Source organism: Stenella coeruleoalba, assembly GCF_951394435.1.
Source record: "Stenella coeruleoalba genome assembly, chromosome: X".
Classification (NCBI taxonomy): Eukaryota; Metazoa; Chordata; class Mammalia; order Artiodactyla; family Delphinidae; genus Stenella; species Stenella coeruleoalba.
In genome coordinates this window covers 44467965-44495864 of record NC_137152.1, presented here as the reverse complement: position 1 = coordinate 44495864, position 27900 = coordinate 44467965, and the positions used below count along the sequence as shown (strand labels likewise).

Genomic DNA, 27900 nt, shown 5'->3' with positions numbered 1-27900 from the left:
TCATCTGCAAACAGTGACAGCTTTACTTCTGCTTTTCTGATTTGGATTCCTTTTATTTCTTTGTCTCTCTGATTACTGTGGCGAAAACTTCCAAAACTATGTTGAATAAGAGTAGTGAGAGTGGGCAACCTTGTGTTGTTCCTGATCTTAGTGGAAATGCTTTCAGTTTTTCACCATTGAGGACGACGTTGGCTGTGGGTTTGTCATATATGGCCTTTATTATGTTGAGGAAAGTTCCCTTTATGCCAACTTCTTGCAGGGTTTTTATCGTAAATGATGTTGAATTTTGTCGAAAGCTTTCTCTGCATCTATTAAGATGATCATATGGTTTTTCTCCTTCAATTTATTAATGTGGTTTATCACATTGATTGATTTGCGTATATTGAAGAATCCTTGCATTCCTGGAATAAACCCCACTTGACCATGGTGTATTATCCTTTTAATGTGCTGTTGGATTCTGTCTGCTAGTATTTTGTTGAGGAGTTTTGCATCTGTGTTCATCAGTGGTATTGGTCTGTAGTTTTCTTTCTTTGCAACATCTTTGTCTGGTTTTGGTATCAGGGTGATGGTGGCCTCATATAATAAGTTTCGTAGTGTTACCCCCTCTGCTATATTTAGGAAGATTTTGAGGATAGGTGTTAGCTCTTCTCAAAATGTTTGATAGAATTCGCCTGTGAAGCCATGTGGTCCTGGGCTTTCGTTTGTTGGATTTATTTATTTATTTTTCTGCACAACACAGGCCTCTCACTTTAGTGACCTCTCACGCTGCGGAACACAGGCTCCGGAAGCGCAGGCTCAGCGGACGAGGCTCACGGTCGCAGCCATTCCATGGTGCCCGGGATCCTCCCTGACCGATGCATGAACTCGTGTCCACTGCATCGGCAGGCGGACTCCCAATGACTGCGCCACCAGGGAAGCTCTGTTGGAAGATTTTAAATCACAGTTTCAATTTCAGTGCTGCGATTGGTTTTTTAATATTGTCTATTTCTTCCTGATTCAGTCTTGGCAGGTTGTGCATTTTTAAGAATTTGTCCATTTCTTCCAGGTTGTCCATTTTATTGGCATTGAGTTGCTTGTAGTAATCTCTCATGATCTTTTGTATTTCTGCAGTGTCAGTTGTTACTTCTCCTTTTTCGGTTCTAAATCTATTGACTTGAGTCTTCTCTCATTTTTTTGTTAATGAGTCTGGCTAATGGTTTATCAATTTTGTTTATCTTCTCAACAAACCAGCGTTTAATTTTATTGATAATTGCTATTGTTTCCTTCATTTCCTTTTTTTTTACATCTTAATTGGAGTATAATTGCTTTACAATGGTTTGCTAGTTTCTGCTTTATAACAAAGTGAATCAGTTATACATATACATATGTTCCCGTATCTCTTCCCTCTTGCGTCTCCCTCCCTCCCAACCTCCCTATCCCACACCTTTAGGTGGTCACAAAACACTGAGCTCATTTCCCTGTGCTATGCGGCTGCTTCCAACTAGCTATCTATTTTACTTTTGGTAGTGTTTATATGTCCATGGCACTCTCTCACTTTGTCACAGCTTACCTTTCCCCCTCCCCATATCCTCAAGTCAATTCTCTAGTAGGTCTGTGTCTTTATTCCTGTCTTACCCTAGGTTCTTCCTGACATTTGCTTTTCTTAAATTCCATATATATGTGTTAGCATATGGTATTTGTCTCTTTTTTCCTAATTCTGAAGTGAAAGAATCTTTATTATTATTATCTTAACAACTTTATTAGGGTATAATTGCTTTACAATGGTGTGTTAGTTTCTGCTTTATAACAAAGTGAATCAGTTCTACATATACCTATGTTCCCATGTCTCTTCCCTCTTGGGTCTCCCTCCCTCCCACCCTCCCTATCCGACCCCTCCAGAAGGTCACAAAGCACAGAGCTGATCTCCCTGTGCTATGCGGCTGCTTCCCACTAGCTATCTACCTTATGTTTGGTACTGTATATATGTCCATGCCTCTCTCTCGCTTTGTCACAACTTACCCTTCCACCTCCTGATATCCTTAAGTCCATTCTCTAGTAGGAGTGTGTCTTTTTTTTTTTTAACATCTTTATTGGGGAATAATTGCTTTAAAACGGTGTGTTAGTTTCTGCTTTATAACAAAGTGAATCAGTTATACATATACATATGTTCCCATATCTCTTCCCTCTTGGGTCTCCCTCCCTCACACCCTCCCTATCCCACCCCTCCAGGCGGTCATAAAGCACAGACCCAATCTCCCTATGCTATGCGGCTGCTTCCCACTAGCTATCTACCTTATGTTTGGTAGTGTATATTGTCCATACCTCTCTCTCACTTTGTCACAGCTCACCCTTCCCCCTCCCAATATCCTCAGGTCTGTTCTCTAGTAGGTCTGTGTCTTTATTCCTGTCTTAGCCCTAGGTTCTTCATGACATTTTTTTTTCTTACATTCCATATATATGTGTTAGCATACGGTATTTGTCTTTCTCTTTCTGACTTACTTCACTCTGTATGAAAGACTCTAGGTCTATCCACCTCATTACAAATAGCTCATTTCTTTTCTTTTCATGGCTGAGTAATATTCCATTGTATATATGTGCCACATCTTCTTTATGCATTCATCCGATGATGGGCACTTAGGTTGTTTCCATCTCTGGGCTATTTTAAATAGAGCTGCAATGAACATTTTGGTACATGACTCTTTTTCAATCATGGTTTTCTCAGGGTATATGCACAGTAGTGGGATTGCTGGGTCATATGGCAGTTCTATTTGTAGTTTTTTTAAGGAAGCTCCATACTGTTCTCCATGGTGGCTGTACCAATTCACATTCCCACCAGCAGTGCAAGAGTGTTCCCTTTTCTCCACACCGTCTCCAGCAATTATTGTTTCTAGATTTTTTGATGATGGCCATTCTGACAGGTGTGAGATGATATCTCATTGTAATTTTGATTTGAATTTCTCTAATGATTAGTGATGTTGATCAGTCTTTCATGTGTATGTTGGCAGGCTGTATACTTTCTTTGGAGAAATGTCTTTTTAGGTCTTCTGCCCATTTTTGGATTTGTTTGTTTGTTACTTTGCTATTGAGCTGCATGAGCTGCTTATAAACTTTGGAGATTAATCCTTTTTCAGTTGCTTTATTTGCAAATATTTTCTCCCATTCTGAGGGTTATCTTTTTTTTTTTTTTGCGGTAAGCGGGCCTCTCACTGTTGTGGCCTCTCCCGTTGCGGAACACAGGCTCAGGACGTGCAGGCTCAGCGGCCATAGCTCACTGGCCCAGCCGCTCCACGGCATGTGGGATCCTCCCGGAACGGGGCACGAACCCGTGTCCCCCGCATCGGCAGGCGGACTCTCCACCACTGCGCCACCAGGGAAGCCCCTGAGGGTTATTTTTTAGTCTTGTTTATGGTTTCGTTTGTTGTGCAAAAGCTTTGAAGTTTCATTAGGTCCCATTTGTTTATTTTTGTTTTTATTTCCATTTCTCTAGGAGGTGGGTCAAAAAGGATCTTACTGTGATTTATGTCATAGAGTGTTCTGCCTATATTTTCCTCTAAGAGTTTGATAGTTTGAGGCCTTACATTTAGGTCTTTAATCCATTTTGAGCTTAACTTTGTGTATGGTGTTAGGGAGTGATCTAATCTCACACTTTTACATGTACCTGTCCAGTTTTCCCATCACCAATTATTGAGGAGGCTGTCCTTTCTCCACTGTACATTCCTGCCTCCTTTATCAAAGATAATGTGACCATGTGTGGGTGGGTATATCTCTGGGCTTTCTATCCTGTTCCGTTGATCTATCTTTCTGTTTTTGTGCCAGTACCATACTGTCTTGATTACTGTAGCTTTGTAGTATAGTCTGAAGACAGGGAGCCTGATTCCTCCAGCTCGTTTTTTCGTTCTCAAGATTGCTTTGGCAATTTTGCACAGAGATTTCTGTGCATTAATTTTGTATCCTGCTACTTTACCAAATTTATTGATTAGTTCTAGTAGTTTCTGGTAGCACCTTTAGGATTCTCTATGTATAGTATCATGTCATCTGAAAACAGTGACAGGTTTACTTCTTCTTTTCCAATTTGGATTCATTTTATTTCCTTTTCTTCTCAGATTTCTGTGGCTAAATTTCCAAAACTATGTTGAATAAGAGTGTTGAGAGTGGGCAACCTTGTCTTGTTCCTGAGCTTAGTGGAAATGCTTTCAGTTTTTCACCATTGAGGATGATGTTGGCTGTGGGTTTGTCATATATGGCCTTTACTATGTTGAGGAAAGTTCCCTCTTTGCCTATTTATGCAGGGTTTTTTATCATAAATCGGTGTTGAATTTTGTGGAAAGCTTTCTCTGCATCTCTTGAGATGATCATATGGTTTTTTTCCTTCAATTTTTTAATATGGTGTATCACGTTGAGTGATTTGCGTATATTGAAGAATCCTTGCATTCCTGGAATAAACCCCACTTGATCACGGTGTAGGATCCTTTTAATGTGCTGTTGAATCCTGTTTGCTAGTATTTTGTTGATGATTTTTGCATCTATGTTCATCACTGATTTGGCCTGTAGTCTTCTCTCTTTGTGACATCCTTGTCTTGTTTTGGTGACAGGGTGATGGTGGCCTCGTAGAATGAGTTTGGGAGTGTTCCTTCCTCTGCTATATTTTAGAAGATTTAGAGAAGGATAGGTGTGAGTCGTTCTCTAAATGTTTGATAGAATTTGCCTGTGAAGCCATCTGGTCCTGGGTTTTTGTTTGTTGGAAGATTTTTAATCACAGTTTGAATTTCAGTGCTTGTGATTGGTCTGTTCATATTTTCTATTTCTTCCTGATTCAGTCTTGGCAGGTTGTGCATTTCTAAGAATTTGTCCATTTCTTCCAGGTTGTCCATTTTATTGTCATGGAGTTGCTTGCAGTAATCTCACATGATCTTTCGTATTTCTGCAGTGTCAGTTGTTACTTCTCCTTTTTCATTTCTAATTCTATTGATTTGAGTGTTCTCCCTTTTTTTCTTGATGAGTCTGGCTAATGGTTTATCAATTATTTTTATCTTCTCAAAGAACCAGTTTTTAGTTTTATTGATCTTTGCTATCATTTCCTTCATTTCTTTCTCATTTATTTCTGGTCTAATCATTATGATTTCTTTCCTTCCGCTAACTTTGGTGGTTTTTGTTCTTCTGTCTCTAATTGCTTTAGGTGCAATGTTAGGTTGTTTATTCAAGATGTCTCCTGTTTCTTACGGTAGGATTGTATTGCTATAAACTTCCCTTTTAGAACTGCTTTTGCTGCATCCCGTAGGTTTTGCGTCACCATGTGTCCATTGTCATTTGTTTCTAGGTATGTTTTGATTTCCTCCTTGATTTCTTCAGTGATCACTTCTTTGTTAAGCAGTGTATAGTTTAGCCTCCATGTGTTTTTATTTTTTACAGATCTTTTCCTTTAATTGATACCTAGTCTCATTGCATTGTGGTCCAAAAAGATACTTGATACAATTTCAATTTTATTAAATTTACCAAGGCTTGATTTGTGACCCAAGATATGATCTATCCTGGAGAATGTTCCATGAGCACTTGAGAAAAATGTGTATTCTGTTGTTTTTGGATGGAATGTCCTATAAATATCCATTAAGTCCATCTTGTTTAATGTATCATTTAAAGCTTGTGTTTCCTTATTTACTTCCATTTTGGATGATCTGTCCATGGGTGAAAGTGGGGTGTTAAAGTCCCCTACTATGAATGTGTTACTGTCAATTTCCCCTTTTATGGCTGTTAGTATTTGCCTTAGGTATTGAGGTGCTCCTATGTTGGATGCATAAATATTTACAATTGTTATATCTTCTTCTTGGATCGATCCGTTGATCATTATGTAGTGTCCTTCTTTGTCTCTTCTAATACTCTTTATTTTAAAGTCTGTCTGCTCTGATATGAGAATTGCTACTCCAGCTTTCTTTTGGTTTCCATTTGCATGGAATATCTTTTTCCATCCCCTCACTTTCCGTCTGTGTGTGTCTGTAGGTCCGACGTGGGTCTCTTGTCCACAGCATATATTTGGGTCTTGTTTTTGTATCCATTCATCCAGTCTGTTTCTTTTGGTGGAAGCATTTAATCCATTTACATTTAAGGTAATTATCAATATCTATGTTCCTATTCCCATTTTCTTTATTGTTTTGGGTTCATTATTGTAGGTCTTTTCCTTCTCTTGTGTTTCCTGTGTAGAGAAGATCCATTAGTATTTATTGTAAAGCTGGTTTGGTGGTGTTGAACTCTCTCAGCTTTTGCTTGTCTCTGAAGATTTTAATTTCTCTGTCAAATCTGAATGAGATCCTTGATGGGTAGAGTAATCTTGGTTGTAGGTTCTTGCCCTTCATCACTTTAAATATATCCTGCCACTCCCTTCTGGCTTGCAGATTTTCTGCTGACAGATCAGCTGTTAACCTTATGGGGATTACCTTGTGTGTTATTTGTTGTTTTTCCCTTGCTGCTTTTAATATGTTTTCTTTGTATTTCATTTTTGACAGTTTGATTAATATGTTTCTTGGCATGTTTCTCCTTGGATTTATCCTGTATGGGACTCTGTGTTTCCTTGACTGATTAACTATTTCCTTTCCCATATTAGGGAAGTTTTCAACTATAATCTCTTCAAATATTTTCTCAGTCACTTTCTTTTTGTCTTCTTCTTCTGGAATCCCTATAATTCGAATGTTGGTGTGTTTAATGTTGTCCCAGAGGTCTCTGAGACTGTCCTCAGTTCTTTTCCTTCTTTTTCCTTTATTCTGCTGTGCAGTAGTTATTTCCACTATTTTATCTTCCAGGTCACTTATCTGTTCTTCTCCCTCAGTTATTCTGCTACTGATCCCTTCTAGAGTATTTTTAATTTCATTTATTGTGTTGTTCATCATTGCTTGTTTTATCTTTATTTCTTCTATGTCCTTGTTAAATGTTTCTTGCATTTTGTCTCTTCTATTTCCAAGATTTTGGATCATCTTTACTATCATTATTCTGAGTTCTTTTGCAGGTAGACTGCCTATTTCCTCTTCATTAGCTAGGTTTGTTGGGTTTTTTTCTTGCTCCTTCAACTGCTGTGTATACTTCTGTCTTCTCATTTTGCTTATCTTACTGTGTTTCAGGTCTCCTTTTTTCAGGCTGCAGGTTTGTAATTCCCATCGTTTTTTGTGTCTGTCCCCATGGCTAAAGTTGTTTCAGTGGGTTGTGTAGGCTTCCTGGTGGATAGGACTAGTGCCTTTGTTCTGGTGGATGAGGCTGGATCTTATCTTTCTGGTGGGCAGGTCCATGTCTGGTGGTGTGTTTTGGGGTGTCTGTGGACTTATTATTATTTTAGTCAGCCTCTCTGATAATGGGTGGTTTTGTTTTTCTGTCTTGCTAGTTGTTTGGCATAGAGTGTCCAGCACTGTAGTTGCTGGTCGTTGAGTGAAGCTGGGTGTTGATGCTGAGATGGAGATCTCTGGGAGATTTTCACTATTTGATATTACATGGAGCTGGGCGGTCTCTTGTGGACCAGTGTCCTGACGTTGACTCTCCCACCACAGAGGCACAGCACTGACTCCTGGCTGTAGCACCAAGAGCCTTTCATCCACATGGCTCAGAATAAAAGGGAGAAAAGGTAGAAATAAAGCAAGAAAGGGGATAAAAGAAAATAAAATAAAGGCAAAATAAAATAAATTAACATAAAAAATAAGTATCAAGCAATTTTTTTGTTTGTTTTTTGCCGTACACAGCCCTCTCACTGCTGTGGCCTCTCCTGTTGTGAAGCACAGGGTCTGGACGCACAGGCTCAGCGGCCTTGGCTCCCGGTCCCAGCCGCTCCATGGAATGTGGGATCTTTCTGTACGGGGGCATGAACCCGCATACCGTGCATCGGCAGGCGGACTCCCAACCACTGCGCCACCAGGGAAGCCCTAGAAAAATTTTTTTTGAAAATTAAAAACAAAAACACGGACGGATAGAACCCTAGGACAAATGGTGAAAGCAAAGGTATACAGACAAAATCTCACACAGAATCATACACTTACACACTCACAAAAAGAGGAAAAGGGGAACAATAATAAATCGTGCTCTCAAAGTCCACCTCATTAATTTGGGATGATTCGTTGTGTATTCAGGTATTCCGCAGATGCAGAGTACATCCAGTTGATTGTGGAGATTTAATCCGCTGGACTGGAGCCTGCTGGTAGAGATTTCCCTTTCTCTTCCCTGTTCGCACAGCTCCCAGGGTTAAGCTTAGGTCGCCAGATGGCGTCTGTTCTTCACTCAGGACAGGGTTAAAGGAGCCACTGATTCGGGGTCTCTGGCTCACTGAGGCTGCAGGGAGGGAGGGGCACAATGTGGGATGAGCCTGCAGCAGCAGAGGCCAGTGTAACATTGCACCAGCCTGAGGCGCGCCGTGCGTTCTCCTGGGGAACTTGTCCCTGGATCCCGGTACCCTGGCAGTGGCGGGCTCCACAGGCTCCCGGGAGGGATAGTGGGGATAGTGACCAGTGCTCACACACAGGATTCTTAGTGGTGGCAGCAGCAACCTTAGTGTCTCATGCCCGTCTCTGGGGTCCGCGGTGATAGCCGCCGCTCGCGCACATCTCTGGAGCTCCTTTAAACAGCGCTCTTAATACCCTCTCCTCGTGCAGCGGGAAAGAGGGAAGAAAAAGTCTCTTGCCTCTTCAGCAGGTCCAGACTTTTTCCCAGACTCCCTCCTGGCTAGGTGTGGCGCACTAGCCCGTTCAGGCAGTGTTCATGCCGCCAACCCCAGTCCTCTCCCTGCGATCCGACTGAAGCCCGAGCCTCAGCTCCCAGTCCCTGCCCGCCCTGCCGGGTGAGCAGAAAAGCCTCTCAGGCTGGTGAGTGCCGGTCAGCACTGATCCTCTGTGCGGGAATCTCTCTGCTTTGCCCTCCACACACCTGTTGCTGTGCTCTCCTCCGCAGCTCCTCAGCTTCCCCCCTCCAGCACCTGCAGTCTCCACCCGTGAAGGGTCTTCCTAGTGTATGGAAACCTTTCCTCCTTCACAGCTCCGTCCCACTGGTGCAGGTCCCATCCCTATTCTTTTGTCTCTGTTTATTCTTTTTTCTTTTGCCCTACCCAGGTACATGGGGAGTTTCTTGCCTTTTGGGAGGTCTGAGGTTTTCTGTCAGTGTTCAGTAGGTGTTCTGTAGGAGTTGTTCCACGTGAAGATGTATTTCTGATGTATCTGTGGGGAGGAAGGTGGTCTCCACGTCTTACTCTTCCGCTGTCTTCCCCAATCTGGATGAACTTTTTAGGAATAATTATGTTTTAGGAATGTGTACTTAAAAAGAATCTCTCCAGGGTGTGGAGAAAAGGGAACCCTCCTACACTGTTGGTGGGAATGTAAATTGGTACAGCCACTATGGAGAACAAAACTTAAAACATAGTTACCCTATGATCCAGTCATCTACTCTGGGCATATCTCTGGAGAAAACCATAATTCAAAAAGATACATGCATCCCGATGTTCACCACAGCACTATTTAGAATAGCCAGGACATGGAAGCAACATAAATGTCCATCAACAGAGGAATGGATAAAGAAGATGTGGTACATATATACAATGGAATATGACTCAGCCATAAAAAGGAATGAAGTAATGCCATTTGCAGCAACATGGATGGACCTAGAGATTGTCATAATGAGTGAAGTAAGTCAGACAGAGAAAGACAAATATCATATGCTATCGCTTATATGTGGAATCTAAAAATATGGTACAAATGATCTTACCTCCAAAACAGAAATAGAGTCCCAGATATAGAAAACAAATTTATGGTTACCCAGGGGGATGGGGGAAGGGATAAATTTGGAGATTGGGATTGACGTATACACACTAATATATATAAGATAGATAACCAAGAAGGACGTATTGCATAGCACAGGGAACTCTACTCAATAATCTGTAATTACCTATATGGGAAAAGAATCTAAAAAAGAATGGATATATGTATATGTATATAACTGATCCATTTTGCTGTACAGCAGAAACTAACACAACATTTTAAATCAACTATACTACAATAAAAATTAAAGAATCTCTCCAGATATTTGGAAATTTACTTGATATTTAGAGTTGTTCTGAGTTAAGTGATGGAAGTTTATTTAATAGCTAGGTTATTCCCAAATAAAATAAGTTACTGAGATATAAATTACTGAACAGAGAAACTAAAGGTATTTAGCACTAATGATAAATATATTTGGTGCCACCCTGAGTTATTCTCTATAAGAAAGCATATGTTTTTAGAAATCATTAGTATTTATGTTTACCAATCTACAAAGTCCTGGTGCAGAACACAGTTTATGGTTGCTTAAGGAATGTAGGGTGTGTATTTTAAACAAAAGAAGGTGTGAGGAAGGGCATTACATTCTCTTAAGGGAAAAGAGCAATTTTTGTCCTACAGCTCGTTGCTCCTAAATGGAAAGAAAATGGACAAAATAACATAGATACAAAAAGTTGTCAAAGGTTTGTGGAAAAGGAAAAGGAAACTTAGTTGGGTAAATGGATTTTGTTGGGAGTGGGCTGGGGCAAGAATGGATTTGGTTTCTCCCTCCAAAGTTTTCTTAAAATGCTACTTTTAGTAACAGGTTGTATGAGTTTCTTTGCCTTTAAGTGATCTGTATTTGCTTTTGAGATCTCTTTTAACTTTGGTTAAGGAATAAGTATTGTCTCACAGTGACCTATGATCTTATTTGACCAAGTGTTTTGAAAGTTTTTCACAAACTTCCCAAGTAACAAATTTTAATTCAATTTCTTTTGACTTCCAGCTAACTTTGGGATGCTTTAGAGGGCCCCTGAGGTATCTTAACAAAAGATATTTAACTAGTATTATTTGGTATGTTAAATTACATGGAGAACATTATCACATGAGCAATAAACCTACTTAAAATACACTGTATGGATGAATGGCATTAATATAGACATTCTAAAAATTATATAAATTTTCTGAAATTTGGATATGTCCTGGTATAATGCTATAGTTGTAGTTGTTATCTTAAAATGTTGTATGTCACAACAGTAACCAAGCTTCTTTATCGATTTCACTGTAATCAGATGTTTAACCACGCATGCTTTAGTCTTTTGTCATTTATAAACAGTTATTGTTGTACTGATGCTGTTGCAAAAAGTGCTTCATCTTCAAGAAGATTCATAGGAAGGCTACAGAAGCAGTTACAACAGTTTGACATCAAGATGTTGGCTACATGAGGATTCCAGGATTCCAGTCCTTACTACCCTCTGACTCAAAACAAGAAGCCATCCTGCCACTGGGGTCACTAGATCAGGCATCCAGAGAGTTTTATTCCCTGACAGGCAGGGTTAACACTTCTAGTCAGCTCTCAAGCAGCTACAGAAGAGAGACCATCACCCCTCTGCTTCCCAGAAGATTATGGGAGTAAAATCTCTGAGGGGGGAAGGAAACAAGAGAGAAGGAGGCATGGCACAACCTCTAAAAGAATGACACAGCCCTTGAGGATACGACATAAACTGGTTAGAACCATCTAGGTCCAAGATGGCGGAAGATTCAACTTCCAGTAGACCTTGGGCCTCATTATATGCTCATTGTAATACACTAGCATGCTAAAAGACTCACCCACAGGTGCCATGGCAGTTCTGAGGCCGACCATAAAACGTGAAAAAGTGGGCAGTGGCACAATTCTTGGAAATCCCCGCCCCTTTGCCAAAATAGTTGCAATAATCCTCCCACTCATTAGCCTATGAAATTACCCAGCCCATAAAAACTGACCACCCCATATTTTGAGGCCTCTTGCCTTCTGAAATGGCCCACACTCTGTCTATGGAGTGTGTATCTCCCTGAATAAACCTTCTTTCTCTTAAAAAAAAAAAGAAAGAAAACAAGTTAACCTCTTCTGGGAGAGAGAAATGGAAAAAACAATCTCTTCTGGGAGAGAGAAATGGACAGACAACCAGCCAGGCTACATAAATGCTCTGAGGAAGGAAAATATTATGGCAGAATAGACATGAGAACTCCCTTTAATGCTGAGCATTTCTATAAACGTAGACAAGGAATACGATGCTATTTATAAACTATAATTTCACCTGTTTCCAAAAAAGTGTGACTATTTCCCAAGGAGAAAGTAAAAAGTACCCACATAGCTATTCATAAAGTCACTGAAGGGCATCAAAGCCTTACATTCTGACATCTCCTGAACAGCATTCTGTAACAAGAAATTGAAAGTTAAAGAACAATTTGACATTGTGCACCACCTAATATAAAACACTGAGAAGAAAAAAAGCTCATTTCAGTGGTATTCCTTGACAAAAGTACATAAGCTGAATCTAACCATGAGGAAAGCTCGGAAAACTGAAATCAAAGGAAATTCTATAAAATAACTGTGTTATATCTTCAAAAACATTTTTTTCTTAGACAAAGAAAGTCTAAGAAATTATTGCAGATTAAAGAAAATTAAACAGACATGACAACTAAATGCAACATATGATTCTGGAGTGGATCCTGGACCAGATTTTCTTTTCTTTCTCTTTACCTAAAGGACATTTATTGGCATAATTGGTAAAAAATAAATAAGGTCTTTAGGAAACACATACTGAAGTGTTTTTGAGTCATGAGGCAACTTATTGTCTAATGTTTCAAAAAATATATGTGTACATATAAAAGAAGAAATAAATGTATAAATATAACTATAAATATAAAAAATCATGATTCTTGATGTTTATCCAAAAGAGTTGAAAACTCATATCCACACAAAAACCTGCACATGGCAGTTTATAGCAGCCTCATTCATACTTGCCAAAACTTGGATACAGCCTCAGTAGATGAATGGACAAATAAACTGGTACATCCAGACAATGGAATGTTATTCAGCATTGAAAATAAATGAGCTATCAGGTCATGAAAAGACATGGAGGAAGCATAAATGCATATTACTAAGGGAAAGAGGACAATCTGAAAAGACTACATAATGTATGATTCCAACTACACGACATTCTGGAAAAGGTAAAACCATGGAGTCTCTAAAAAGATCAGTGGTTGCCAGGGGTTGAGGCAGTGGGATGAATAGGTGGAGCACAGAAGATATTAAAGGCACTGAAAATACTCTGTATGATGAATACATGTCATTATACATTTGTGCGAACTCATAGAATGTATAACAGCAAGAATGTATATTGTTCAAGAGTAAAAATATAACTATGGACTTTGGAATATAATGATATGTCAATGTATGTTCATCAAATGTGACAAATGTACAAATCTGGTACGAGATGTTAATAATGGAGAAGGCGCTATGCCTGTGTAGGGGCAGTGGGCATATGGGAAATCTCTGTTCCTTCCTCTCAATTTTTTTGTGAACTTAAAACTGCTCTTAAAAAAGTCTTTAAACAAGGTCAACAAACTTAACATCGTCAATAATGAATGGGACCAAATGGCATTTTGTGCCTCTTGATGTGATGCAATAGCAAGGACAGAGCATCACCTATGTAGACTTCTTACTAAAAATGCTCAAATTAATCTTGGGAAAGCAGACAAGTTTGGATTGTGGGATGAATGTAGGACAACTGCCTGGACTCATCCAAAATGCCAATGTAATGAAAAATTAAAAGAAAAGGATGGGAAGGTGCAATTCGAGATTTTAAAAGACTAAAGGGGCATGACAGCTAAATATGGTGCATGATTCTTGACTGGATCCTGGATCAAAACAAATAAAAAGATATAAAGGATATTGTTAGGACAACTGGAGAACTTTGACATGAATAGTATATTAGATAATTGCATCAATGTTGAATTTTTCTGAGTGTGATAATAGTAATGCACTCGCTCCTAAGAGATACACATCAAAGTATTTAAGGTTGAAGTGTCACAATAGCTGCAAGTTACTTCCAAAAGGTTCAGCAAAAAAAGTGTGTATCTATCTATCTATCTATCTATCTATCTATCTATCTATATCTATATATATATCTACAAAGAGAAAAAATATGTAGAAAAATAAACAATAGACGTATCTACATGAAGGATGGCTTTTGATGTTCCTGAAGAGTTGAAGTTTCATAAAATAAAAAATTGGTGAAGAAAATAATGTTTGGAGCTATGAAGTTTATCCTTAATTCTAATTATAAATCCTACTGGTAAATTCAGAAGTAAACCAATGCATTCAATTTTTTTGGCAAAAAATTCTCTGAAAAATAAAAGAAAGGAAATAAAGAAATTAAGTAAGTAAAAGGATAGAAAACAGAAATATCATCCAAAACAAAGTCTATCAAAGTAGACTTTAAATTCAAAAAGGTCAAATGAGTCACTATAAAAGATAAAAAGTGTATCTATTTTAGACTAGTATGCACATAATAAAGCCTTGAATATATAAAGCAAAAACTTACAGAACTACAAGAATTTGACAAATCTACAATTACAGTGGGAGATTTTTAATTGCTCTCAATAATGGATAGATGTAGCAGACAAACAGAATTAACAGTAATATAGAAGACAAACAATACAATTAACAAGTTTAATGGACTTTTATAGAATGCTACATGAAACAATTAGAATATACAAAATATTTTCAGGCACACATGAAACACTTATAAATTCATCATGTTCTCTAGAACATAAAGCAAATCTCAACATATACTAAAAATCAGTATCATGTAAACCATGTTGTCTGTACTAAGTGCAATTAAATGGAAAAGAGTAACAAAATATTAAGCTAAAAAATATCCATGTGACCTTCAAGATGGCAGAGGAGTAAGACGTGGAGATCACCTTTCTCCCCAGAAATATATCAGAAATACATCTACATGTGGAACGACTCCTATAAAATACATACTGAATGCTGGCAGAAGAACTCAGACTCCCCAAAGGCAAGAAACTCCCCATGTACCTGTGTAGGGCAAAAGAAAAAACAGAGACAAAAGAATAGGGAAGGGACCTGCACCTCTGGGAGGGAGCTGTGCAGGATGAAAAGTTTCCACACACTAGGAAGCCCCTTCACTGGCAGAGAAGGGAGGTGGCAGAGGGAAGTTTCAGAGCCTTGGAGGAAAGGGCAGCAATAAAGGTGCAGAGGGCAAAGCAGAGAGACTCCCACACAGATGATCAGTGCCGACCAGCACTCACCAGCCTGAGAAAGCCCACTGGGTCAGGTGGGGAATGGGAGGTGAGGCTCCAGCTTCAGAGATCAGATCTCAGGGAGAGAACTGGGATTGGCTGCATGAACACAGCCTGAAGGGGGCTAGTGTGCCACAGCTAGCCAGGAGGGAGTCCAGGAAAAAGTCTGTAACAGCCTATGAGAAAGGAGACCATTGCTTCAGGGTGTGCGAGGAGAGGGGATTCAGAGCACTGTGTAAATGAGCCCCGGAGACAGGTGCGAGCTGTGGCTATCAGTGCAGACACCAGAGATGGGCATGAAATGCTAAGTCTGCTTCTGCAACCACCAGGAAGCCTGTGTGCAAGCACAGGTCACTATCCACACCTCCCCTCCCGAGAGCCTGTGCAGTCCGCCACTGTCAGGGTCCCGTGATCCAGGGACAAATTCCCCAGGAGAACACATGACATGCCTCAGGCTGTTGCAAGCTCACACCCCCGCCTCTGCTGACGCAGGCTTGTCCCACATTCCGTATCCCTCCCTCCGCCCCGGCCTGAGTGAGCCAGAGCCCCCTAGTCAGCTGTTACTTTAACCTCGTCCTGTCTGAGTGAAGAAAAGACACCCTCAGGCAACCTACATGCAGAGACGGGGTCAAATCCAAAGCTGAACCCAAGCAGCGGTGCAAACAAAGAAGAGAAAGGGAAATTTCTCCCAGCAGACTCAGGAGTAGTGGATTAAATTGCCACAATCAACTTGATGTACCCTGCATCTCTGGAATTCCTGAATAGACAACGAATCATCCTAAAATTGAGGCAGTGGATTTTGGGATCACCTTTAGACTTTGGGTTTGCTTTCTACATCTAATTTGTTTCTCATTTTATGTTTATCTTAGTTTATTATTTAGAGTTTATTATCATTGGTAGATTTGTTTATTGATTTGGTTGTTCTCTTCCTTTCTTTTCTTTTCTATATATATATATATATATATAATTTTTTTCCCTTTTTCTCTTGTTGTGAGTATGTATGTGTATGTTTCTGGGTGTGATTTTGTCTGTATAGATTTGCTGTTACCATTTGTACAAGGGTTCTGACTGTCCATTTTTATTTTTGTTTTTTTTAGTATAGTTTTCAGTGCTTGTTATCATTGGTGGATTTGTTTTTCAGTTTGGTTGCTCTCTACTTTCTTTCGTTTTTTTCATAACTTTTAAAGAGTTTAAATTGTAATATTTAAAATAAATTTTATTTTAATAACTTTATTTATTTTTCTTTCTTTCATTATTTTCTCTTTTCTTCTGAGACGTGTAGCTGACAGGGTCTTGGTGCTCCATCTGGGTGACAGGCCTGTGCCTCTGAAGGTGGGAGAGCCGAGTTCAGGACACTGGTCCATCAGAGACCTCCAGGCTCCACGTACTATCAAACAGCAAAAGATCTCCCAGAGATAGCCATCTCAACACTAAGAGCCAGCTCCACTCAACGACCAGCAATCTACAGTGCTGGACACCCTATGCCAAACAACTAGCAAGACAGGAATACAACCCCACCTATTAGCAGAGAGGCTGCCTAAAATCATAATAATGTCACAGACATGCCAAAACACACCACCGGACATGGTCCTGCCCACCAGAAAGAGAAGATCCAGTCTCAGCCAACAGAACACAGGCACCAGTTCCCTCTACCAGGAAGCCTACACAACCTAATGAACCAACATTATTCACTGGGGCCAGACACCAAAAACAACGGGAACTACGAAAATGCAGCCTGTGAAAAGGAGACTCAAAACACAGTAAGTAAGTAAGATGAGAAGACAGAGAAACACACAGCAGATGAAGAAGGAAGATAAAAACCCACCCACCAAAAATATGAGGAAATAGGCAGCCTACCTGAAAAAGAATTCAGAGTAATGATAGTAAAGATGATCCAGAATCTCAGAAATAGAATCAAGAAAATACAAAAAATGTTTCACAAAGATGTAGAAGAAATAAAGAGCAAACAAACAATGATGAACAACACAATAAATGAAATTAAAAATTCTCTAGAAGGAATCAATGGCAGAATAACTGATGCAGAAGAATGGCTAAGTGACCTGGAAGATAATATAGTGGAAAAACTACCACAGAGCAGAATAAAGAAAAAAGAATGAAAAGAATTGAGTCTCAGAGACTCTGGTAGAACATTAAACACACGAACATTCAAAGTATAGGGGTCTATGAAGAAGAAGAAAGGAAGGGTGCGAGAAAATATTTGAACATATTATAGTTGAAAACTTCCTTAATATGGGAAAGGAAATGGTCAATCAAGTACAGGAAGCACAGAGAATCCCATATAGGATAAATCCAAGGAGAAACACACCAAGACACAAATTAATCAAACTATCAAAAATTAAATACAAAGAAAAACTATTAAAAGCAGCAAGGGGAAAACAACAAATAACATACAATAGAATCCCCAGAAGGTTAACAGCTGATCTTTCAGCAGAAACTCTGCAAGACACAAGGGAGTGGCAGGACATATTTAAAGTGAGGAAAGGGAAAAACCTACAACCAAGATTACACTAAACAGCAAGGATCTCATTCAGATTTGATGGAGAAAGTAAAAGCTTTACAGACAAGCAAAAGGTAAGAGAATTCATCACCACCAAACCAGCTTTACAACACATGCTAAAGGAACTTCTCTAGGCAGGAAACACAAGAGAAGGAAAAGACCTACAATAACAAACCCAAAACAATTAAGAAAATGTTAATAGGAACATACATATTGATAACTACCATAAATGCAAATGGTTTAAATGCTCCACCAAAAGACATAGACTGGCTAAATGGATACAAAAACAAGACCCATATACATGTTGTCCACAAGAGACTCACTTCAGACGTAAGGACACATATAGACTGAAACTGAGGGGATGGAAAAAGATATTCCATGGAAATGGAAATCAAAACAAAGCTGGAGGGCTTCCCTGGTGGCACAGTGGTTGAGAGTCCACCTGCCGATGCAGGGGACATGAGTTCCTGCCCTGGTCTGGGAAGATCCCACATGCCATGGAGCAGCTGGGCCCGTGAGCCATGGCCGCTGAGCCTGTGAGTCTGGAGCCTGTCCTCTGCAATGGGAGAGACCACAACAGTGAGAGGCCTGTGTACCAAAAAAAACAACAAAACAACAAAACAAAAAAAACAAAGCTGGAGTAGCTATTCTCATATCAGACAAAATAGACTTTAAAATACAGACAATTACAAGAAACAAAGAAGGACACTACATAATGATCAAGGGATCAATCCAAGAAGAAGATATAACAATTGTAAATACTTATGCACCCAACATATATAAGGCAAATGCTAACAGCCTTAAAAGGGGAACTTGACAGTAACACAATTATAGTAGGGGACTTTAACACGCCACTTTCACCAATGGACTGATCATCCAAAATGAAAGTAAATAAGGAAACCCAAGCTTTAAATGATACATTAAACAAGATGGACTTAATTGATATTTATAGGACATTCCATCCGAAAACAACAGAATACACTTTATGGTCAAGTGTTCATGGAATATTCTCCAGGATACATCATATCTAGGGTAAGCCTTGGTAAATTTAAGACAATTGAAATCATATTAACTATCTTCCCCGACCACAATGCTATGAGACTAGATATCAATCACAGGAAAAATTGTGTAAAACATAAAAACACATAGAGGCAAAATAATACACTACTAAATAACCAGGAGATCACTGAAGAAATCAAAGAGGAAATAAAAAAATACCAAGAAAAAAACGACCATGAAAACATGATGACTCAAAACCTTTGGAATGCAGCAAAAGCAGTTCTAAGAGGGAAGTTTATAATAATACACGGCTTCCTCTGCAAAGAAGAAAAATCTCAAAAAATCTAACCTTACACCAAAAGGAACTAGAGAAAGAAGAGCAAACAAAGCTCAAAGTTAGTAAAAGGAAAGAAATCATAAAGATCAGAGCAAAAATTAATGAAATAGAAACAAAGAAAACAATAGCACAGATGAATAAAACTAAAAGCAGGTTCCCTGAGAAGATAAACAAAATTGATAAACCATTATCCAGACTTATCTAGAAAATGAGGGAGAGGACTCCAATAAAATTAGAAATGAAAATGGAGAAGTTACAACAGACACTGCAGAAATACAAAGCATCGTAAGAGACTACTACAAGCAACTCTATGCCAATAAAATGCACAACCTGGAAAAAAATGGAGAAATTCTTAGAAAGGTATAACCTTCCAAGACTGAATTAAGAAGAATTAGAACCAGAGGGGAAGATGGCGGAAGAGTAAGACGCGGAGTAAGACACCTTCCTCCCCACAGATACACCAGAAATACATCTACACGTGGAACAACTCCTACAGAACACCTACTGAACGCTGGCAGAAGACCTCAGACCTCCCAAAAGGAAAGAAACTCCCCATGTACCTGGGTAGGGCAAAAGACAAAAGAAAAAACAAAGACAAAAGAATAGGGATGGAACCTGCACCAGTGGGAGGGAGCTGTGAAGGAGGAAAGGTTTCCACACACTAGGAAGCCCCTTCACGGGCGGAGGCTGCAGGTGGCAGAGGGGGTAGCTTCAGAGCCACGGAGGAGAGCACAGCAACCGGGGTGCGGAGGGCAAAGCGGGGAGATTCCCGCACAGAGGATCAGTACTGACTGGCACTCACCAGCCCAAGAGGCTAGTCTGCTCACCCGGTGGGGCGGGCAGGGCTGCGAGCTGAGGCTCGGGCTTCGGTTGGAGCACAGGGAGAGGACTGGTGTTGGCTGTGTGAACACAGCCTGAAGGGGTTAGTGCACCACGGATAGCCAGGAGGGAGTCCGGGAAAAGGTCTGGAGCTGCCGAAGAGGCAAGAGACTTTTTCTTCCCTCTTTGTTTCCTGGTGCGTGAGGACAGGGGATTAAGAACGCTGCTTAAAGGAGCTCCAGAGACCGGTGCAAGCCGTGGCTAAAAGCGCGGACCACAGAGACGGGCAGGAAACGCTAGGGCTGCTGCTGCTGCCACCAAGAAGCCTGTGTGCGAGCACAGGTCACTATCCACACCTCCCTGGGAGTCTGCAGCCAGCCACTGCCAGGGTCCCGGGATCCAGGAACAACTTCCCCAGGAGAATGCATGGCGCGCCTCAGGCTGGTGCAATGGAATTCTGGTCTCCGCTGCCGCAGGCTCTCCCCGCACTCCGTGCCCCACGCTTCCCCCGGCCTGAGTGAGCCAGAGCCCCGGAATCAGCGGCTCCTTTAATCCCGTCCTGTCTGAGCGAAAAAAAGATGCCCTCTGGCGACCTACACGCAGAGGCAGGGCCAAATCCAAACCTGAGCCTCTGGGAGCTGTAAGAACAAAGAAGAGAAAGGGAAAACTCTCCCAGAAGCCTCAAAAGCAGCGGATTAAAGCTCCACAATCAACTTGATGTATCCTGCATCTGTGGAATACATGAATTGACAACGAATCATCCCAAATTGAGGAGGTGGAGTTTGAGAGCAAGATTTATGATTTTTTCCCCTTTTCCTCTCTTTGTGAGTGTGTATGCTTCTGTGTGAGATTTTGTCTGTATAGCTTTGCTTCCACCAATTGTCCTATGGTTCTATCCGTCTTTTTAAAAAAATTTTTTTCATAATAATTATTTTTTATTTTAATAACTTTACTTTATTTTACTTTATCTTCTTTCTTTCCTTCTTTCTTTCCTTCCTTCCCACCTTTAGACAACGAATCATCCCAAATTGAGGAGGCGGACTTTGAGAGCAAGATTTATGACTTTTTCCCCTTTTCCTCTTTTCGTGAGTGTGTATGTTTATGCTTCTGTATGAGATTTTGTCTGTATAGCTTTGCTTCTACCATTTGTCCTAGGGTTCTATCAGTCCATTTTTAATTTTTTTCCTTAATAATTATTTATTTATTTTAATAATTTTATTATATTTTACTTTGTTTTATTTTACTTTATCTTTTTTCTTTCTTTCCTTTTTCCTTCCTTCCTGCCTTTCTTCCTTTCTTCCTTCCTCCCTACGTCCCTCCCTCTCTCCCTCCCTCCTTTCTTTCTCTCCTTTTCTTCTTTCTTTCTTTCTTCCTTCCTTCCTTCCTTCCTTTCTTTCTTTCTCTATTCTTTCATTCTTTCTTTGTACTTCTACTAATGCTTTCTTTCTACTTTTTCTTCCTTTTACTCTGAGCTGCGTGGATGAAAGGCTCTTGGGGCTGCAGGCAGGAGTCAGTGCTGTGCCTCTGAGGTGGGAGAGCCAACTTCAGGAAACTGGTCAAAAAGAGACCTCCAAGCTCCACATAATATCAAACGGTGAAAATCTCCCAGAGATCTCCATCTCAACGCCAGCACCCAGCTTCACTCAACGAACAGCAAGCTACAGTGCTGCACACCCTATGCCAAACAACTAGCAAAACAGGAACACAATCCTACCTATTAGTAGAGAGCCTTCCTAAAATCATAATAAGTCCATAGACACCCCAAACACACCACCAGTGGTGGACCTACCCACCAGAAAGACGAGATCCAGCCTCATTCACCAGAACACAGGCACTACTGCCCTCCACCAGGAAGCCTACACAACCCACTGAACCAACCTTAGCCACTGGGGACAGACACCAAAAACAACGGGAACTATGTACCTGCAGCCTGCAAAAAGGAGACGCCAAAAACAGTAAGATAAGCAAAATGAGAAGGCAGAAAAACACACCACAGATGAAGGAGCAAGATAAAATCTCACCGGACTTAACAAATGAAGAGGAAATAGGCAGTCTACCAGAAAAAGAATTCAGAATAATGACAGTAAAGATGATCCAAAATCTCGGAAATAGAACAGACAAATGGCAAGAAATATTTAACAAGGACCTAGAAGAACTGAACATGAAACAAACAATGACGAACAACACAATAAATGAAATTAAAAATACTCTAGATGGGACCAGTAGCAGAATAACTGAGGCAGAAGAACGGATAAGTGACCTGGAAGATAAAATAGTGGAAATAACTACTGCAGAGCAGAATAAAGAAAAAGGAATGAAAAGAACTGAGGACAGTCTCAGAGACCTTTGGGGACAACATGAAACGCACCAATATTCGAATTATAGGGGTTCCAGAAGAAGAAGAGAAAAAGAAAGGGACTGAGAAAATATTTGAAGAGATTATAGTTGAAAACTTCCCTAATATGGGAAAGGAAATAGTTAATCAAGTCCAGGAAGCACAGAGAGTCCCATACAGGATAAATCCAAGGAGAAATACTCCAAGACACATATTAATCAAACTGTCAAAAATTAAATACAAAGAAAACATATTAAAAGCAGCAAGGGAAAAACAACAAATAACACACAAGGGAATCCCCATAAGACTAACAGCTGATCTTTCAGCAGAAACTCTGCAAGCCAGAAGGGACTGCCAGGACATATTTAAAGTGATGAACGAGAAAAACCTGCAAACAAGATTACTCTACCCAGCAAGGATCTCATTCAGATTTGACGGAAAAATTAAAACCTTTACAGACAAGCAAAAGCTGACAGAGTTCAGCACTACCAAACCAGCTTTGCAACAAATGCTAAAGGAACTTCTCTAGGCAAGAAACACAAGAGAAGGAAAAGACCTACAATAATGAACCCAAAACAATTTAGAAAATGGGAATAGGAACATACATATCGATAATTACCTTAAATGTAAATGGACTAAATGCTCCCACCAAAAGACACAGATTTGCTGAATGTATACAAAAACAATACCTATATAGATGCTGTCTACAAGAGACCCACTACAGACCTAGAGACACACACAGACTGAAAGTAAGGGGATGGAAAAAGATTTTCCATGCAAATGGAAACTAAAAGAAAGCTGTAGTAGCAATTCTCATATCATACAAAATAGACATTAAAATAAAGAGCATTAGAAGAGACAAAGAAGGACACTACATAATGATCAAGGGTTTGATCAAATAAGAAGATAAAAGAATTGTAAATATTTATGCACCCAACATAGGAGCCCCTCAACACATAAGGCAAATACTAACAGCCATAAAAGGGGAAATCGATAGTAACACAATCATAGTAGGGGACTTTAACACCCCATTTTCACCAATGAACAGATCATCAAAAAATGGAAATAAATAAGGAAACACAAGCTTTAAATGATACATTAAACAAGATGGACTTAATTGATATTTATAGGACATTCCATCCAAACACAACAGAATACACATTTTTCTCTAGTGCTCATGGAACATTCTCCAGGATAGATCATATCTTGGGTCACAAATCAAGCCTTGGTAAATTTAAGAAAATTGAAATTGTATCAAGTATCTTTTCTGACCACAACGCTAAGAGACTAGATATCAATTACAGGAAAAGGTCTGTAAAAAATACAAACACATGGAGTCTAAACAATACACTACTTAATAACGAAGTGATCCCTGAAGAAATCAAAGAGGAAATCAAACAATACCTAGAAACGTATGACAATGGAGACACGACAACCTGAAACCTACGGGATGCAACAAAAGCAGTTCTAAGAGGAAAATTTATAGCAATACAAGTCCACCTTAAGAAACAGGAAACATTTTGAATAAACAACCTAACCTTGCACCTAAGGCAATTAGAGAAAGAAGAACAAAAATCCCCAAATTTAGCAGAAGGAAAGAAATCATTAAAATCTAACCAGAAATACATGAAAAAGAAATGAAGGAAATGATAGCAAAGAGCAATAAATCTAAAATCTGGTTCTTTGAGAATATAAAAAAAAATAGATAAACCATTAGCCAGACTCATCTAGAAAAAAAAGGGAGAAGACCCAAATCAATAGAATTAGAAATGAAAAAGGAGAAGTAACAACTGACACTGCAGAAATACAAAAGATCATGAGAGATTACTACAAGCAACTCTATGCCAATAAAATGGAAATACTGGAAGAAATGGACAAATTCTTAGAAATGCACAACCTGCCAAGACTGAACAGGAAGAAATAGAAAATATGAACAGACCAATCACAAGCACTAAAATTTTAACTGTGATTAAAAATCTTCCAACAAACAAAAGCCTAGGACCAGGTGGCTTCACAGGCGAATTCTATCAAATATTTGGAGAAGAGCTAACATCTATCCTTCTCAAACTCTTCCAAAATATAGCAGAGGGATGAACACTCCCAAATTCATTCTACGAGGCCAGCATCACCCTGATACCAAAACCAGACAATGATGTCACAAAGAAAGAACACTACAGGCCAATATCAGTGATGAACATAGATGCAAAAATCCTCAACAAAATACTAGCAAACAGAATCCAACAGTACATTAAAAGGATCATACACCATGATCAAGTGGGGTTTATTCCAGGAATGCAAGGATTCCTCAATATACGCAAATCAATCAATGTGATAAACCATAGTAACAAATTGAAGGAGAAAGCCATATGATCAACTCAATAGATGCAGAGAAAGCTTTCGACAAAATTCAACACCGATTTATGATAAAAACCCTGCAGAAAATAGGTATAGAGAGAACTTTCCTCAACATAATAAAGGCCATATATGACAAACCCACAGCAAACATCATCCTCAATGGTGAAAAACTGAAAGCATTTCTACCAAGATCAGGAACAAGACAAGGTTGCCCACTCTCACCACTCTTATTCAACATAGTTTTGGAAGTTTTATCCACAGTAATCAGAGAGACAAAGAAATAAAAGGAATCCAATCGGAAAAGCAGAAGTAAAGCTGTCACCGTTTGCAGATGACATGATACTATACATAGAGAATCCTAAACAGGCTACCAGAAAACTACCAGAGCTAATCAATGAATTTGGTAAAGTAGCAGGATACACAATTAATGCACAGAAATCTCTGGCATTGTTATGCACTAATGATGAAATATCTGAAAGTGAAATTAAGAAAACACTCCAGTTACCATTGCAATGAAAAGAACAAAATATCCAGAAATAAACCTACCTAAGGAGACAAAAGACCTGTATGCAGAATATTATAAGACACTGATGAAAGAAATTAAAGGTGAGAGAAATAGATGGAGAGATATACCATGTTCTTGGATTGGAAAAATCAACATTGTGAAAAGGACTCTACTACCCAAAACAATCTACAGATTCAATGCAATCCCCATCAAACTACCACTGGCATTTTTCACAGAAGTAGAATAAAAAATTTCACAATTTGTATGGAAACACAAAAGACCCCGAATAGCCAAAGCAATCTTGAGAATGAAAAACGGAGCTGGAGGAATCAGGCTCCCTGACTTTAGCGTATACTACAAAGCTACAGTAATGAAGACAGTATGGTACTGGCACAAAAATAGAAAGATATATCAATGGAACAGGTTAGAAAACACAGAGATAAACCCATGCACATATGGTTACCTTATTTTTGATAAAGGAGGCAGGAATGTAGAGTGGAGAAAGGACAGCCTCTTCAATAATTTTTGTTGGGAAATCTGGACAGGTACATGTAAAAGTATGAGATTACATCACTCCCTAACACCATACACAAAAATAAACTCAAAATGAATTAAAGACCTAAATGTAAGGCCAGAAACTATCAAAGTCTTAGAGGAAAACATAGGCAGAACATTCTATGACATAAATCACAGCAAGATCCTTTTTGACCCACCTCCTAGAGAAATGGAAATAAAAACAAAAATAAACAAATGGGACCTAATGAAACTTCAAAGATTTGCACAACAAACGAAACCATAAACAAGACTAAAAGATAACCCTCAGAATGAGAGAATATATTTGCCAATGAGGCAACTGACAAAGGATTAATCTCCAAACTTTACAAGCAGCTCATGCAGCTCAATAACAAAGAAACAAACAACCCATTCAAATACTGGGCACAAGACCTAAATAGACATCTCTCCAAAGAGGATATATAGACTGCCAACAAACACATGAAAGAATGCTCAAAGTCATTAATCATTAGAGAAATGCAAATCAAAAGTACAATGAGGGCCTTCCCTGGTGGCGCAGTGGTTGAGAGTCCTCCTGCCAATGCAGGGGACATGGGTTCGTTCCTTGGTCCGGGAAGACACCACATGCCCCGGAGCAGCTGGGCCCATGAGCCATGGCCACTGAGCCTGTGCGTCTGGATCCTGTGCTCCACAACTGGAGAGGCCACAACAGTGGGAGGCCCGCATACCGCAAAAAAAAAGAAAAGAAAACTACAATGAGATATCATCTCACACTAGTCACAATGGCCAGCATCAAAAAATCTAGAAACAATAAATGCTGGAGAGGGTGTGAAGGAAAGGGAACACTCCTCCACTGCTGGTGGGAATGTGAATTGGTACAGCCACTATGGAGAAGAGTATGGAAGTTCCTTAAAAAACTACAAATAGAGGCCTCCCTGGTGGCGCAGTGGTTGAGAGTCCGCCTGCCGATGCAGGGGACACGGGTTCGTGCCCCCGTCTGGGAGGATCCCACGTGCCGCAGAGCGGCTGGGCCCGTGAGCCATGGCCGCTGGGTCTGCGCGTCCGGAGCCTGTGCTCCGCAGCGGGAGAGGCCACAACACTGAGAGGCCCGCGTACGGCAAAAAAAAAAAAAAAAAAAAAAAAAACTACAAATAGAACTACCATATGACCCAGCAATCCCACTAATGGGCATATACCCTGAGAAAACCGTAATTCAAAAAGAGTCATGTACCAAAATATTCATTGTAGCTCTATTTACAATAGCCCGGAGATGGAAACAACCTAAGTGTTCATCATCGGATGAATGGATAAAGAAGATGTGGCACATGTATAGAATGGAATATTACTCAGCCATAAAAAGTAATGAAATTGAGTTATTTGTAATGAGGTGGATAGACCTAGAGTCTGTCATACAGAGTGAAGTAAGTCAGAAAGAGAAAGACAAATACCGTATGCTAACACATATATGTAGAATTTAAGAAAAAAATGTTATGAAGAACCTAGGGGTAAGACAGGAATAAAGATAGAGACCTACTAGAGAATGGACTTGAGGTTATAGGGTGGGGGAAGAGCAAACTGTGACAATGTGAGAAAGAGGCATGGACATATATAAACTACCAAACGTAAGGTGGATAGCTAGTGGGAAGCAGCTGCATAGCACAGGGAGATCAGCTGTGTGCTTTGTGACCGCCTGGAGGGGTGGGATAAGGAGGGTGGGAGGGAGGGAGACGCAAGAGGGAAGACATATGGGAACATATGTATATGTATAAGTGATTCACTTTGTTATAAAGCAGAAACTAACACACCATTGTAAAGCAATTATACCCCAATAAAGATGTTTAAAAAAAAAAGCAGAAACTACCACACCATTGTAAAGTAATTATACTCCAATAAAGATGTAGAAAAAAATAAGGAGAAATAGAAAATAAGACCAATCAAAAGTAATGAAATTGAAACTGGGATTAAAAATCTTACAACAAACAAAAGTCCAGGACTGCATGACTTCACAGGAGAATGCTATCACATATTTAGAGAAGAGCTAAAACCCATCCTTCTCTAACTCTTCCAAAATATTGCAGATGTAGGAACACTCTGAAACTCATTCTATGTGGTCACCATCACCGTGATACCAAAAGCAGAGAAAGACACTACAACAAAAGAAAATTACAGACCAATATACTGTTGAATATAGATGCAAAATTCTCAACAAAACACTAGGAAACAGAATCCAACAACACATTAAAAGGGTCATATACTATGGTCAAGTGGCATTTATCCCAGCGATGCAAGAATTCTTCAATATACGCATTTCAATCGATGTGATACACCATATTAACAAACTGAAGAAGAAAAACCATTATGATCATCTCAATAGATGCAGAAAAAGCTTTGGACAAAATTCAACATGCACTGATGATAAAAACTCTACAACAAGGGGGCATTAGGTAACCTACTTCGACATAATAAAGGCCATATACA

The 27900-nt window shown here is 39.6% G+C and overlaps 1 protein-coding gene across 1 annotated transcript in view; it reads right to left on the bottom strand.

The window, feature by feature from the left end:
* Positions 1-9174: 9174 nt before the first annotated feature.
* The window catches only part of NBDY (negative regulator of P-body association), a 34874-nt gene continuing 16148 nt past the window's right edge, over positions 9175-27900 (bottom strand). Inside the window, exon 3 of the mRNA XM_079910704.1 lies at positions 9175-9217. The gene's annotated coding sequence lies outside the window, so the exon portion shown is untranslated. The remainder of the gene's footprint in view (positions 9218-27900) is intronic.